Below are 13898 nucleotides of genomic sequence, written 5' to 3'. Positions count from 1 at the left end.
TCTCCCTGGCATGCTGTGGTTCCCATGAGAAAACTCCATTGCGCATTGCCCAGCAAAACCACAAAAATGTTCACAGCACTGCCTCCCCTCCACCCACTCAAAATGTTTTTGCATACGCCTCTAGGCACTACAATCATGGTAATTAAAGCTGTAAAATATTATTAGTATCACACTTCTATAGACTTTCCGTCCTAAATGCTTTATAGACCATGCTCTAGAAATTCAGCCACTCCCGTGGAAAAAAAAGGAGCAGGAACAATGCACATCAAGGTGGAAAGCCAAATTTTAACCAGGGGCGCCCCACACAAATCCCTTCTCCCACAAGAAGCTCCTGGGATGTCGCTGAAGTCCACCCAGGATAATGCTGTGATGCAGGGATAGTGCATGCCTAGGGCTGTGAGTGTGTATCCTAGGGATAGGGAGACTAACACCACTGCTCCAGGAGCATTCCGATGGGTTTGTGGAGATTCTCACACCACTTAGCTCTGCTTCCAGGGGCTGCTAGTGTGTGAGGTGTAACTCAACCCTGCCCTGGGCTACTGAATCTATCAAGGCAGGTGTAGGAAAGGGTTGAACAGACTGGTGTAGGAAAGGGTTGAACAGCATATCTGCTCCAGTCTGGCATCTCACTCTAGGGAAGAGGACTAGGACAAACGTGCTCTGCTGTCTCCCTTCACCAGCAGATCTGAGAATGCTGGGCAAAAAGCCAGTGGCAGCCAACAAATTGAGATTTCCCCAGCAAAAAAAAAGCAGGGAAGTGTTTCTAAAGTGCTTTTGAGCACTGTCCTATCATTAACATTCAAACACTTTCCTGTCTAGGTACTGTTTCTGCTTACATCCCACAGAGGACACACAAGCTCTGAGTCTGCTCCCTCTCCCACATGTCCTGACATCTGGAGGTAAAAGTGTCCTTCAGATGTTGCCCTGCACAAATGGGAAGGGAGGGATGGATAGAGTTGTGTTAATTTTATAGCTGTTCCATTCAGTATTGAAATGGTTGTAGTGTACTGAGAGTACAGGTAGGTAAAAGCAAAAAAATTGTAACACTAAATGAATAAAACACTAAAAAAAGATGAAGGTGGCGGAACTTCACTTCTATTTCAGATCTCCTTTCCTTCCAAAAATGCTTACAAGCTAGGGAATAAATGCCAAAATTGAATGCACTTACCTAGTGTGGACTGCCTAGTCTGCTCTTCATGACAGAGGCCCTACAGAACGCTGGAAAGCTTGTGATGAACTTTCAGTGTAATGTATAAAGAGCACCATTGCACCCAAATAAACCCACCCAACCTTCTACCCATGCTTTTTCTACCACAGTGCTAAGGTACCTGAGTGGAAATCATTACAATTCTGACCAATTCCACGAAGTGATTTGGTCCCTGGAAGCCTCCAAATGGGTTCACCTGCGGCACACGCAGACTGCCAGGGAGATGCGTTCTGCCACTCCTCCAGGACTCCCCGCAGCCAGTGCTGCTCAGGCAGCCATGCCCCAGCGGGCATGGAACCTGGAACATGCCCTGCCATGGAACATTTGCAAGGCTGAGCTGAGCAGGGTGGGGAGATGGAAGGGTTAGGGAGGGGGAAGCCAGAGATGTGCCGTCACCTCCAGGGAGCCGGGAGCACCTCCGCAGAAGTGGCTCCGTCCTTCCCCGCCCAGCACACAGACCTGGCTGGTGCAGTCTGACACACTGATGTTCTGTCTGATTAAAGGAAAAAGAGATTGGAATCACACATGGCACAGGGACACTTTCATAATGTACAGAAGAAGTCTGCAGATGATCAGCTCTCTGTTTCCTCAGATTCCCCAGATTGCGAGATTGATGAGGAATCTGAGTGGGGTACGAGCGCTACAGAATCAAAGGGAAAGGAAAAAAAAAACCATCAGCAGTGAGCAATTATATTCAAGGAGACAAGACAGTAAGTCAGACCCAGAGGCAACTCCAAGGCTGCCAACACAGCAGCTGGTATTGCAGAACATCTCCGTGGTCGGTCCCAGCCTCCCTGACTGCCACTGGGGAAACAGAGGGGTGCTGGAACACAGGAGCAGAGTGCAGGGGCGTAGGTGCAACCCTGCCCCAGTTTGCTCCTCCCAGCAGGTCACAGCTGCTGGCTGGGGCACAACATACACACAAGTAATGCTGAAAATGCATGTTGAAGCATATTTCTCAGGGAGGCTATTAATACCTGTGAAGAAAACACTGGAATTGCTTGCTGTTAATAGAGAAGAATGCATTGCATAAAAGACAAATTTCATGAGCTGTCATTGAGAAGGCTGCAGGGTCTAGTGGTTGTACCACGTAGCTGGGGACAGAGACAGCTGCATTCCCTTTCTAGCTCTCCTTTGCTGACATTGGACAAGTTATTTCACCTTGCAGCACCTCAGTTTCCCCATCTGGATATTAGGATAATGATTCGACTGCTTCCTCAGTGAAGCAATGCTAGATCTGCTGATGAAGAGGGTCAGAGGCAAGCATTATTATTTAGCATCATAAATATTCATACCATTGTGCAATGGGCAGGACTTGCTGAACAGACAACAGCCCTCATTAGAGATCAGAAAGTTTACAGTCTCTAATACACTGCACCTATCAATTCATCCAATGCAACAAAGAACAAATGTGGAGATGCATATATTTTTGGCAGCTACACCATCTGACTGAATGCATGGCTGGGAAAAGAGTTTTGAAGAAGCGTTTGTATGCTTGGAGAATATAAATCTGAAAGTGGCTTCAAATTAATAGGAGAGTACCCCAGACACACAGAAGGACTGTGCAGGATCAGGTGAAGCAGAGCTTCCAGGAGAAAAAAAAGGTATCCAAACTTGATAGGATGGTGCAAGCTAGGAGAGTAGGGTCAGGGCTGAGTAGCAGAGGAAGTTATCTCATCAACATGGCAAGTGATATCTTTCTATTGATTTTCAAATGAATAGATTTTATGGCCAGGAGCGACTGTTTAAAATCGTAAATCATCATAATCTCACCTCTTGTACCCTGGAGATCAAAGAACTTCATCTAGTCATTTGAATTACATTAATCCTATGTAAATAAAACAGTGCACTCATTATAATCAGTTGGAAGATACAGATGCATCACAAAGACCTATGAGCATGCAGTTAATACAAAAAGACTGTTGCTAAAACCTAGCCTTTAGTCTTCCCCAAAACAGGCAGAAACCTGGAAATTACTCCATTTTAGGGTTGTGCCTGTGTGATATTTTGGTTATGGCTGTTTCAGCAGCTTGGGAAACACAGATCCTGCTGCCATTCTCCCTGGAGGCACAGATCCCAGTGCTTCCTCAGCTGGAGGCAGGGCAGGGCTGCACAAGGGGCAGCTCATGGCCACTGCTTGTGTGGCCACCAGACAGCCCCAAGGGCCAGAAGGTGCTGGCACACACACGCTGTACTTTGGTGTCACCTGAAGCAGAGCTGGGAAATGTGCTGAAACAGGGAGCTCCAGAACTGAGCTTCTTCACAGCTTCAGCCTGTGTCTGACAAAGAGCTTTGTCTGAAAAGCACGGGGAGGAGAAGGAGGAACTACTCCTGAGAAGCCAAAATATACTATTTCAACACTTTCAAAATAGCAAGGCCAAACTTTTTGCTTTGAAATGACCTGTTTCTGATAAAAAAGCACTCGAAAATATAAAAACAATATTAAAAAGAACAAACCTGGGAAAAATTGCTTTTGAGAGCTCAGCATGCTGAGTACTGTGGTGATGCCGGAATCATCATTTTGGCTCGGACTCACTGCTTTAGTCAAACAAAAATTACAGACAGAAACACAGTAATAGTGCTTGTGACAGTTTGACTTCTGTGCCTTTCAGCCATAAATCCAAAAAGGCAATTATTTGCCCAGTCCTAATAGAGATCAAGTGGGAGGGGAAAAAATAAAAGGGGGAGGGAAAAATACACTGTCTGTGAGCACACACCTAGTGGTAGTTTTGCTAGGGTGAGGTTTGTAAGAGACCTCTGAGAGATGACCAGATGGCACCAAAGGACTCACGACCCTCCCTGGGTGGTTACCATGCTGCTGACTGCCCCCCCCCCCTCTCCAGCCCCATCCCACATCCCAAGCAAAGCAATCCAGCCACCACAACACAAGCAAGCAAGGTGCCAGTGAAAGCTACCAACCCCAAAACTCAGGTGTGCAACAAGGGGAGCATAAAGCCACCCCTGAGCCCCTGGGTATTGCTAAGGCATCACTCAGGACCTTCCTTCTGGGCAAAACTGGTTTGTTATTTAATTCTTGGTCTGTAAAACCAGCGAGAGGCAGCAGCAGGAGGAGAAGCCGGGAGCCAGCAGCTGGTGAGCGACAGCACACAGGGCTCTGCACCCCTGGAGTGGGAGTTTGGCCTCGCAGCAGGCACTCAGATCTCATCAGGAGCCCAAGGGGCTTTGCAGTTTGGGACTTTAATCTTTTAATCTGGCTCTCTCTCTCCTGCTGCTCGTGGGCGTGGAGTGCGCGGTGGTGGGTGAGCCCTCCGGTGCCTCTCCCTCACTTGCTGTGGATCCATCCATGCGGTGGATCCACGTTTAGGACAAGAAATGGAAACCAAGACTGTGAGGTGGCAAGAGGCCAAGGCATCACCCCAGGGAAAGGGCTTTCAGCACATGGGTGACAAGGCAGCCCAGTTTTCCTGGAGACGAGGCAAGTCAAGGCCAGCTAACAGAGGTCTCCATAATGCGAAGGTGGAGACATGAGCACCAGGCAATAATTAAAAAATTGTAACCTGGAAATAAAAATACATAAGTGCAAATGGGGGTGTGTGCTTGCAGCTGAGACCAGGCAACTGTTGGTGCCCTCTGAAATTCCTCCCCCCACTCCCAGAGCAACATTCCAAACTCCTCACAGGTGAGCCTGGTGCATGCTTGCTCTGCAGCTTGGTACAAGCCTTTCACCACTGACATTTAGAGCCAGAGGGCAAAATCTTGATGTTGCAGAGGTCAGGAAGTCTTTCACCAGTTACTTTGCCATGGCTAAGTAGCATGAATCCATCCACTCTTAAAAAAGTATGCTGGCTTTCAAACATGCTGTGCATACCGAGTACCTAAATGTTAGATGTGTGAATTTAAATACTCTGTGCCTCAGTTTATCCATCTTTCACTGGTGGCTGAGGGTTGTTCACACCACAGCATTTTAGGAAGCCAAGCACTGACAAAGAAGCCCAAAGTGTACAGGTGAAAGCCTGCAGGAGAGGGGAGTGATGACTACCCTCCTTTTCCAAGTAAGGAGAAGGCTTCTGTGCCTTCCAGCTCCTCTCTTGGCAGTGATCTGTGTGTAGGCAGTGGTCATAATCAGGAAGTGCCTCCTCCAATTTACAGCTGGTGGTACCACCTGTGCCTCTCCAATTCCAGCCAAAACAACCACCTCCTCAAACCCACTTGTAAGGAAGGGCAGAGGATCCAGCTCTGACAGCTCAGAGGGAAAAGCAAGGCTCAGGTTTAAGTGCTGACATTTTCCCTAGATGTGTACCACTGCCTACCAGCGTTTTCTTTCTTCTTGTAAAAAACAATTACAGTGCCTGCTGAGAGAAGGTGGTCCCACTGTGCCATAACAGCAAGCAGCTGATAAGTGATAGGGTAGACATGGGACAACAAGAGAAGGGGAAGACATTCAAATTTTGCTGGGTCAATGAGCGACCAACGTACTTGCCTGTGTGGCAGCTGGAATGGAAGAAAGTGGAGTCATTACTCATCATTTCAAGTCTGTCAAGGATTTACTTTCTGGAAGAAAACCAGTGGGTTAGTGACTGCTGGGGAGGCAGGGAACATTTCTGTACAACTGAGACAGAGCTGTGTATATGGGATATGCCTCATTGGTATTATCCTTCTGTCTCCTGTGCTGGTTTTTGATTGCCAGGTCCCTTCTTCCACCTCATCCTGGTTGAAGCCATCTCCCTACCAGTGCAGCATCTCAAAAAACAGTTCTGGATTAGCACTCACTGCTTTAATACACTCTGGACCTCAAATGGAGCTCTTTTACCTTGGAAAACTGGAAACCTGGGGAGATTTTGAATAACAGAAATTGGTAAGAATTACACCTCTGGTCAGCCAAAACTAATACCAGAAAGGGAAGTCTCACTGTTCCCATCAATGGAACTAACAGCAGGGCTTTCCAGACTTCCATTGATGAGATAGTCTGGACAAAAAGAATGGAGGTCACTACCTTATGAGCTGGCATTCATTCTGGGGGGCTTAATTTTTCTAAAAATGCATCCCTTGTGTGCAATACACTGTGCTCCTGCTCTGGTCTCTCTCACAAAACTCCAGTTGACTTCTCTGAAGTGCACAGGGCCAAGAGGCACTTATTTTCAGATTTACTAAATGCCTACATTTCCAGTTAGTCTGGAGCTGTGGGTGCCAAAACCTCAAGAGAGTCACTTACCCTCATTGCAAATATCATCTCAGCCTCTCTAATGCCACTGGAAGAGTAATAACCTTTTGAGAAGACTTAAGGGCACTCTAAAAGCTATATACAGAAAAAAAACAAGAAGATCAGAATGAAAGCCAACAGCTTCTGACATCAGATGTTTCCTTTCAGTGTTTTCTCCTTTTGATTAGCTATTTCTTTTCATTTACATCCCATAGTCTCAAAAAGTTATTTTTGAATTATCTGTTTGCTGCAGATTTCCTGTAGAGGCCCAACCATCTACTCATCTTTGAGAAAGTACCCTGCTGCTGCTTGGTCCTACAGTTACTTCCATATGAACCTAAGGCAGGCAGGTTCTTATCTTCCATTTAGATTTTTTTTTTAATGGATGATGAAAGCAGAAACAATTGAGCCATACAGCTCCCTAAAGCTTTTGATGTTCAGCTTCCCCAGTCCAGCACCATGGCGACACACCAGCACAGGGAACATCCACTGCACAACAACAAAGAAACACACACTTTGCATTTTACAGAAAGTGCTCTTCACATGGCAAAACATCTGTCCAAACCTATAAAGCAGGCAGTTTGCTGTCTTTTAAGGCAGCCCTGACTCAATGCCTACAAGTCACTCTCTTTGGAAAAGGGGGAGTGATATTTTTTCTGCTAAACTCTGTATCTGTTCATCAAAACCCCTGTACATGCCATGCATTGAAGAGTTTGATTTGATAATCCTTGTGGGCCCTTTCCAGCTTAGACAATTTTGTGATTTTGTCCCTGCTGAATCCATACATTCACTCCCAATCCCCTGAATCTGGGGTTGTCTTGTCACTGGGATCCAGCACCAGGGGGTTCTGACCCATGCTTGGGATATCCTGGTGCTACTGGCATATAGAAAATTTGTGGTTTATTTATGGTTTCTTTCTGTTTTATTTCTCTCTAACCCACCAAGACACGTGTGATCACCTCAGATCCTTGCATCAAAGCAACACCCCCTGGGACAGCTGGGAGCACACAACACACATCACCAGCTCCAACAGCTGTCCCCAGTGCCACCAGTGGCCACCTCTGTGAGATCTAGAGTAAGGAGTCCCCCTGCTTTCTTCCTGTAGCTGCTTCCTTGAGGCAGACCAGCAAATTTTGCTTTTTCCTGACATACAGCCTAGGTGGTGGTGCCTTAGAGAGCACCAGTGACAGCTGGGTGAAAGGGAGCAAAGACCAGCCTTGTGATCTGTCACAAAGTGACTGCTGGCCAACACAGACATGTGAGACCTGGGCTTTAGCAACAGACAAGCAAAAACCAAGCCTGCAGCTTTGCTTTCCTCTGTGCAAGTTTGACATCACTAAGAAAGGTCACATACAAATAAAATTCCACTGAATACACAAATACAGCTGAAATACACATAGAACAGAACCTCTTCCAAAGGGTTTGCTAAGAAAACAAAGCAGAAAAGACATGGTCACCTTTGAGTATTGTGTGCATAGCTGCAAAATTGACTCCAATAAGTACTTTATAAGCCTTTCTCTTTCCAAAATTCACTGCCATCTTTTCAAACACAGAACAATATATGATCTGGTTAAGGTGCTGATCCATCCCAAGGTGATGAGTACTATCTGGGCTTGGAGCTTCATCCCTTACCTAACATTTCCTGTAATGAAACGTTCTGGCTGAACTTTGACATGGAAAATTTCAATCCAAACAATTAGGCTGAGTTACTTTGAGCTGATGCATCTTCTTACCTGTTTTGAGAAGTCTGGTATCACCATCCTCACTGTAGGAGACATTAAAACTGTACACCCGCTACCTTCAGGAGCACGGATAAGTTGGTCTGGTGTTACCCAAAAGAAACAGCTGGAGATCTAACATGATCAAGTGTTTTTGACAACAGATGAACTTCTTTCTTAGTAATGAGCAATTTTGCTCCTTCTGCAAGCCTTTTCTACACTGAGACTTATTTTTAGCACTGGCAAGACCTAGCTCATTAACATACACAGACGATTTTACAGTAAATTAGTATCAGTGTTCATTGCAACGTGTGCGATTTTGCAACCTTCCAAAAGGTAGGACAGGTTTAATTTTACCTGTTTCAAGGCTGTCACTGACCCTTCACATGTTCTGCTAGAGGGAAGATCAGATAGCAGGTCCTACACCGTGCTGGGAAGAAGGAAGAAGCTGAATGCCCAAGGGTCACCGCTGCATTTCTCTTTTCCATTGTCTTTTCTCCAGAGGGAACTGTTTAGAGAGAGGATGAAATGACTGTGGGAAAGAAAAAAATGTGTGAAAAAGGGAACCTGAAAAAAGCTAGCAACGAGAGGTCATTAGAAAACTCTTGAACAGTGAGAATGTTTCAGGTTTGTTGAGAAGCAGAACTATTCATCTCTGTGCTGCATGCAAAGTCACTGAACTACACTGTTTTCCCTCAGCTAAACACCAGCTTAATCATACATATTTCAATCATGTAAGCAATTAAAAATAATTGTTTTCCCTCAGCTGGTTGTTTTTTTCCCCACAAAATACTGACAAAAATGGCACGTTTCTCCTCTTGCTTGAATTGACTTTATTTGTGCCAAAATTAATTTCTGACCTCTAATACGTGCTCCAAAATGTGGTGACTGAAATAGAAAGCAAGACTTTCCATCTGATTAAATGTTTTTATGGTTTATGGTCACACAAGAGCCACTGCTTAGTGCTTTCCTGCAATTCCTTCTCAGTGTTTAGAAATTCCTCATCAACAAGGGACACATCTGGGAAGCCCAACCACAGCATTTCAGGGAAAAGAAACTAAAAGGAGATAGATTTCAGAAGTGACAGTGGCATAAGATAAAAATGGGGAAAAAAAGTTGGAAGGCCAGCCTAGCACTTACCCACAGATCCCAGCAGTAGTTCCAGGCTGGATTTGTTCTAGTAATAAAAATACCTGGGGGATACAGGTATCCTAACAGGACAGAAGTGGCAGCACTGGTAGAGCTGAGTTACATAAACACAGTGTCACCTTCTCCCTGCCTGCCTGGATCTCTCTGGGTACAGAGCAGGTTCTGTGGGATCACAAAATTTTGTTAGCAGAAGACTTGGGAGCAGATGAAAGCTTGGGTCCACCATCCCCCAACATACCTGCCAGAGAAGCTGAGCTGGTACAGGGTGGGGAAATTAACTGTGCTAGATAAAGGAGTGGTTTTAAAATCTCCTTTTGCCTGGAGCAGTGAAGAAGCCAAGAGAAGGAATGGCAGCTCTGCAAGGGATGCAGCTGCATGCCACTCCTTTTTGAGGGTGAGCTGTGATACTCCACTCTTGCCTCTTGAATTCTTCCCCAGGGAATTAGAAGCTGGAGAAAACTTAGGGGATTTTATTTATTTATTTTCACCAACCCATTGTGCAGCATTCTTTATCTATGATCTAATAACTCTTCTAGCATTCGTAACTTGCGTGATTTCAACCAAAGGAAAAATGCGATAGGATTTTGCATGACTCATGGGTTTTGTGAAATGCTTTCAAGCAGCTCATCTTTCCAGCTTTTTACCCTGATTGAAACAGGGTAAAAACCCAAATTCTTAAAATGGTCTGCACACCAAGTTTCTGCAAAGCATGCTGATTTTCAAAGCTGATTTTCTTCTGAATATACAAACTGTTCAGGAAAATTTGACAAATATCTACCTGATTAAGCCCACAAAGGTGTGTTTGTACATTCTTGGGTATATTCTTACATACCTGCCCAGAGCTTCAGGCTTTTATCTTTTTTTTTTTTTTTCCCTTCTTTAAAATCAAGGCCAAATTTTCAACTGGCAAAGTAGATCTGCAGATTGGGGTTTGCTGAGCCAATGGGAACTGTTACCTGAAGCTTGCATAGAGTTACACTGCTCTCAGCTCTGCTGCCACTCTCAGGGGTGGGAATCCACACAGGGCCACCAGAAATCTGATTGCCAAAAATCACCCAGCTTTGTTTCTAGTGAGCAACTGCCATATGGATTTCCCTTTCCACAGAGCTCTAATGTTCCTGAATTCCTTCTCCTACTCCCTTACCTCATTAGAGCTTATGACAGAAAGGCAGGTCATTGCCTGGAGCTCCTTGAGAAGCAAAGCACAGCTGCAAGCTCCTCGTGCCTTTCCATCAGCATTTTTGTGGCACAGCAGCAATGCTCTGTGCATGACAGGCACTGAGCCTGACTGCTGCTTGCTTCCAAAACCCACTGCACCCTCCCAAGCTGTGTGTCCTCTTCTTTGATCTTTCCATCCACCCCTTTGGTCACCAGAACAGGAGCTTTGAGCTTTCTAGTTTTCAAATGCCTGCATTGTTTATGGCATTGCCAACCTCAGCCAAGGGCTTGGCAGCTTTCCCTGGGACAGAGAGGCTCTGTGGGGAGGGGATGGACTCAGGAGGCAGCAGGAGGGAGCAGAGGCACGTCCCTGAAAGTCATCCTTCAGTGCAACTTTGAGAAAGGAAAGCTGTGACCAACACACAGAGTGACAGGCTGCAAACAGAGACATCTGAAAACCCTTTCCCACAGGGGGAGAGGTGTTGTGCTGCTGTTCCAAGCTACTCCTCTTACAAGGCTTACTAATAACAACAATTAGGAATAGTAATAATAATAATAATGGGTCATGGAACAAATTTGGGGTTCTGACAATCATTCAGCAGGGAGTGAAACATATCACAACTGTCTCTTTTAGAAGTGCTGGGAAAACTTGTCATAGTTAAGGATTAAAGTACCAGGCAGATGTGACATTTAATATCTGAACTGCCATCAGACAGGAAATTGCACGTTGAGTTGCATTCTTATCCAAATTAATAATAGCACTAATGAAAGAAATAAAGAAAAAAGAAGACAGATCTAACAGTAAGCACTGTGTGCTGTAGCCCCTGACACCCAAGGGTGGTTCCTGTACCACAGCATCCCTCTGGAGCCAGCTCTGTGACTGGGGATGTGAGCAGGCTTCAGGTGGGCCTCCTGTACCACTGCATGAAACACACTGCAACTTTCCAGGCCACACAGTAAACCAAAGAAAACCTAAGACACTTTTCAAACAAATGAAAGTTATCTCTTCTTTCATTTCCCCTAAATGCTTGTCTCTGAAATGTCTTGCTGCATTTGCCTCAACATTTCAATGCTGGAAAGGCTCTGGCACAGCAGTGGCAAGCTGTGTGGACTGAGTTCTGGCAGAGTTGGATGGAGCAGGAAGGAAGTTAAAGGGGAAAAAGTTTCACATTTCAATAGACAGAGACAAGTATTTCCTATAATAAGAAACAGGATTTGACAGAATTTTTTGTGTTTTAAGCTTTTTATACCTCTCTTAATAAAAGCTAAGCTCCTTTTCTCCTCCTGCACGGTGTATCATGCCTCAGATAAAATCCTTTCGAAGAACAACATGCACACACAGTATAATCTGACATTATTCCAGTGCTACAGGGAACATCTTGAACATAATTGCACCACATGGAAGTTGACTTGCTATGAGAAAAACACACAAAAAAGCTTTCAAAACAAATCTGTAAACACATTTATGCTCCCAATAGCCATGATAAATCCAATTAAACAGCCAGGATGTGTGTTACAAACTGTCACTAAAGAAGTTAATGCAGTTTCTGTGGCAGGGAATATTCCATCTCCAAGCAAGAAATCCTAGTTCCAAACTGCCCAAGGGTCATGATTTTATAGTCAAGCCTCACTTGAGAGGACCAATAGCCAAACCAAGACTCTTTAAGCCCAGCTCACCCATATCCCATCCATGCTGGCACTGCATTGCCTGACCCTCACTCTGCCTAGTCCTGGCATCACCTTCTCTCTGTGCCATTTAGGCCTTTCAGGATCTCTACTTGCCTCTAATACAAGAAAGGTCCTGCAGATCCACATACCAGGCCCCACACAATACCAGTCTGACATTCTGCTCCCAATACACTGAAAACATACAGCTGAAAACAACTGGGGAGGAATTATTTCAGCCTAAAACTGAAGAATTTCTTTCCTGCAAATGCCAGCAGTGAACAAAGCAGGAATGCTGCCTTTGGACTGGGAAGGGCATGGTGTTTTGCATCAGGGAACAAGAGACCCTGACTGAAGAGCATCTGCTTCTGAGGAACATCAAACAATCCACAGCAAGGTTTGCACTGGCTACCTGTTAGCCACACTGGAAATATAAATCCTACTAAATCAGAAACAGCACAGTAGCTGTAACAGCGTTGCTTTGCATCAAAACAGTTTAAATGTCATCGGTATTTCTCATGAGGGAGAAAATTCCATTTGTGAGTGCTCAGAACAAGAGCAGCAGCAGCTGGTCTGCTTCCCCACTGAAAGCTGGTCCCAGCTGCAGCACAACACTGGAGACCCAGAGGGTTGTGCTCCACAACAGTGGAGACCCAGTGTGGAACATCTCAGCACTCAGCCCCACTGCTGAGCATCCCAATCACTCATTAGCCACCTAGGTGAGACTTCAAAGCTCAACAGCAAATTATCCTTCAAATAAAGGGAGTCTGTGGACCCAAATGTGTTCCACCTTTTTGCTGGGAAGGGCTCAGGAACACCCCAGCCATTGCTCCCCTGTTCCTGTTTCCCTGTTTTTAACTTCTATGCACACGACGGGTCACCCTTCCACAACCTTCCCATTTTTCTTCTTCAAAGGTTTGAAGCTTCCATTTTCAGTGGATGTAGCAATAGTCTCTCTCAGGGCTGTGGTGCTATGACTCACAGCAAAAGAAACTAATATAGCACCTGGCTTGGATGCACCGCTTGGAAGCAAAACCAACAACAGGGAACATTTGCAGAGCAATACATGCCTACAGAACATTGGACAATGATTTGGAGCACTGCAAGTTTTGGCCACTCAGAGATGTTTTAGAAGTTTCTTGATACTCAGCCAGTGGCAATACCCTGTCTTAAGGCATCCTGTGGCCACACACGATCAGCTCAGTGAGCATGGGTGTTTTGGGCTGGAAGATGCTGTTGCTGACAACAGGCAGTGTGGATTGGAAGGGCAATGCCAGAGCTGTGCCACAGGCAGTGGCCACCTGCCTGTGGAGTAGGATGTTTCTGCCCTGGCCTGATGCCAGCAGGAGCTGCTTTTTCCCTGCTGTCTTTGAACACAACTGTGGATATTTTTATCCCTGTCCTCTCTACGTGTGGAAAAGCATCAGCCAGCATCTTATCTCCCTACAAGGATTATAGACACTTAGATAAAAACAAATTAAGGAATGGACAAGCATTAGCTGTGTGATTCCAGCCTGCTGAGTTTATTTGGGCATACAAGCTGCTGAAGCCACACCTGCCTGGCTCAGACACCATCTGAATGTTTGCAGAGCTGCTGGACACCTTGAGCAATAATGACGAGGCCCAAGGGCTTTATGAGTATTTCCAGGTGTGTCTAAATTGTTTCTGACCTCTTCAGACTGCAGCCTGCTTGGCTTATGGGCTGGCAGGATCTCCTGGTGTGTTTGCTATTGGAGCTCCTTTGAAGCAGGGAACTGTGTTTGCAAGCTCACTCTGGCATGTCTCCACACCAAGGAAGCAAGCACACCAAGGAGCTGGGAGGTGCCAAAGGTCCAAGTCA

The sequence above is a fragment of the Agelaius phoeniceus genome, chromosome 7 (assembly GCF_051311805.1).
Source record: "Agelaius phoeniceus isolate bAgePho1 chromosome 7, bAgePho1.hap1, whole genome shotgun sequence".
In the NCBI taxonomy this organism is placed as follows: domain Eukaryota; kingdom Metazoa; phylum Chordata; class Aves; order Passeriformes; family Icteridae; genus Agelaius; species Agelaius phoeniceus.
Note: the sequence above shows the minus strand (reverse complement) of the source record.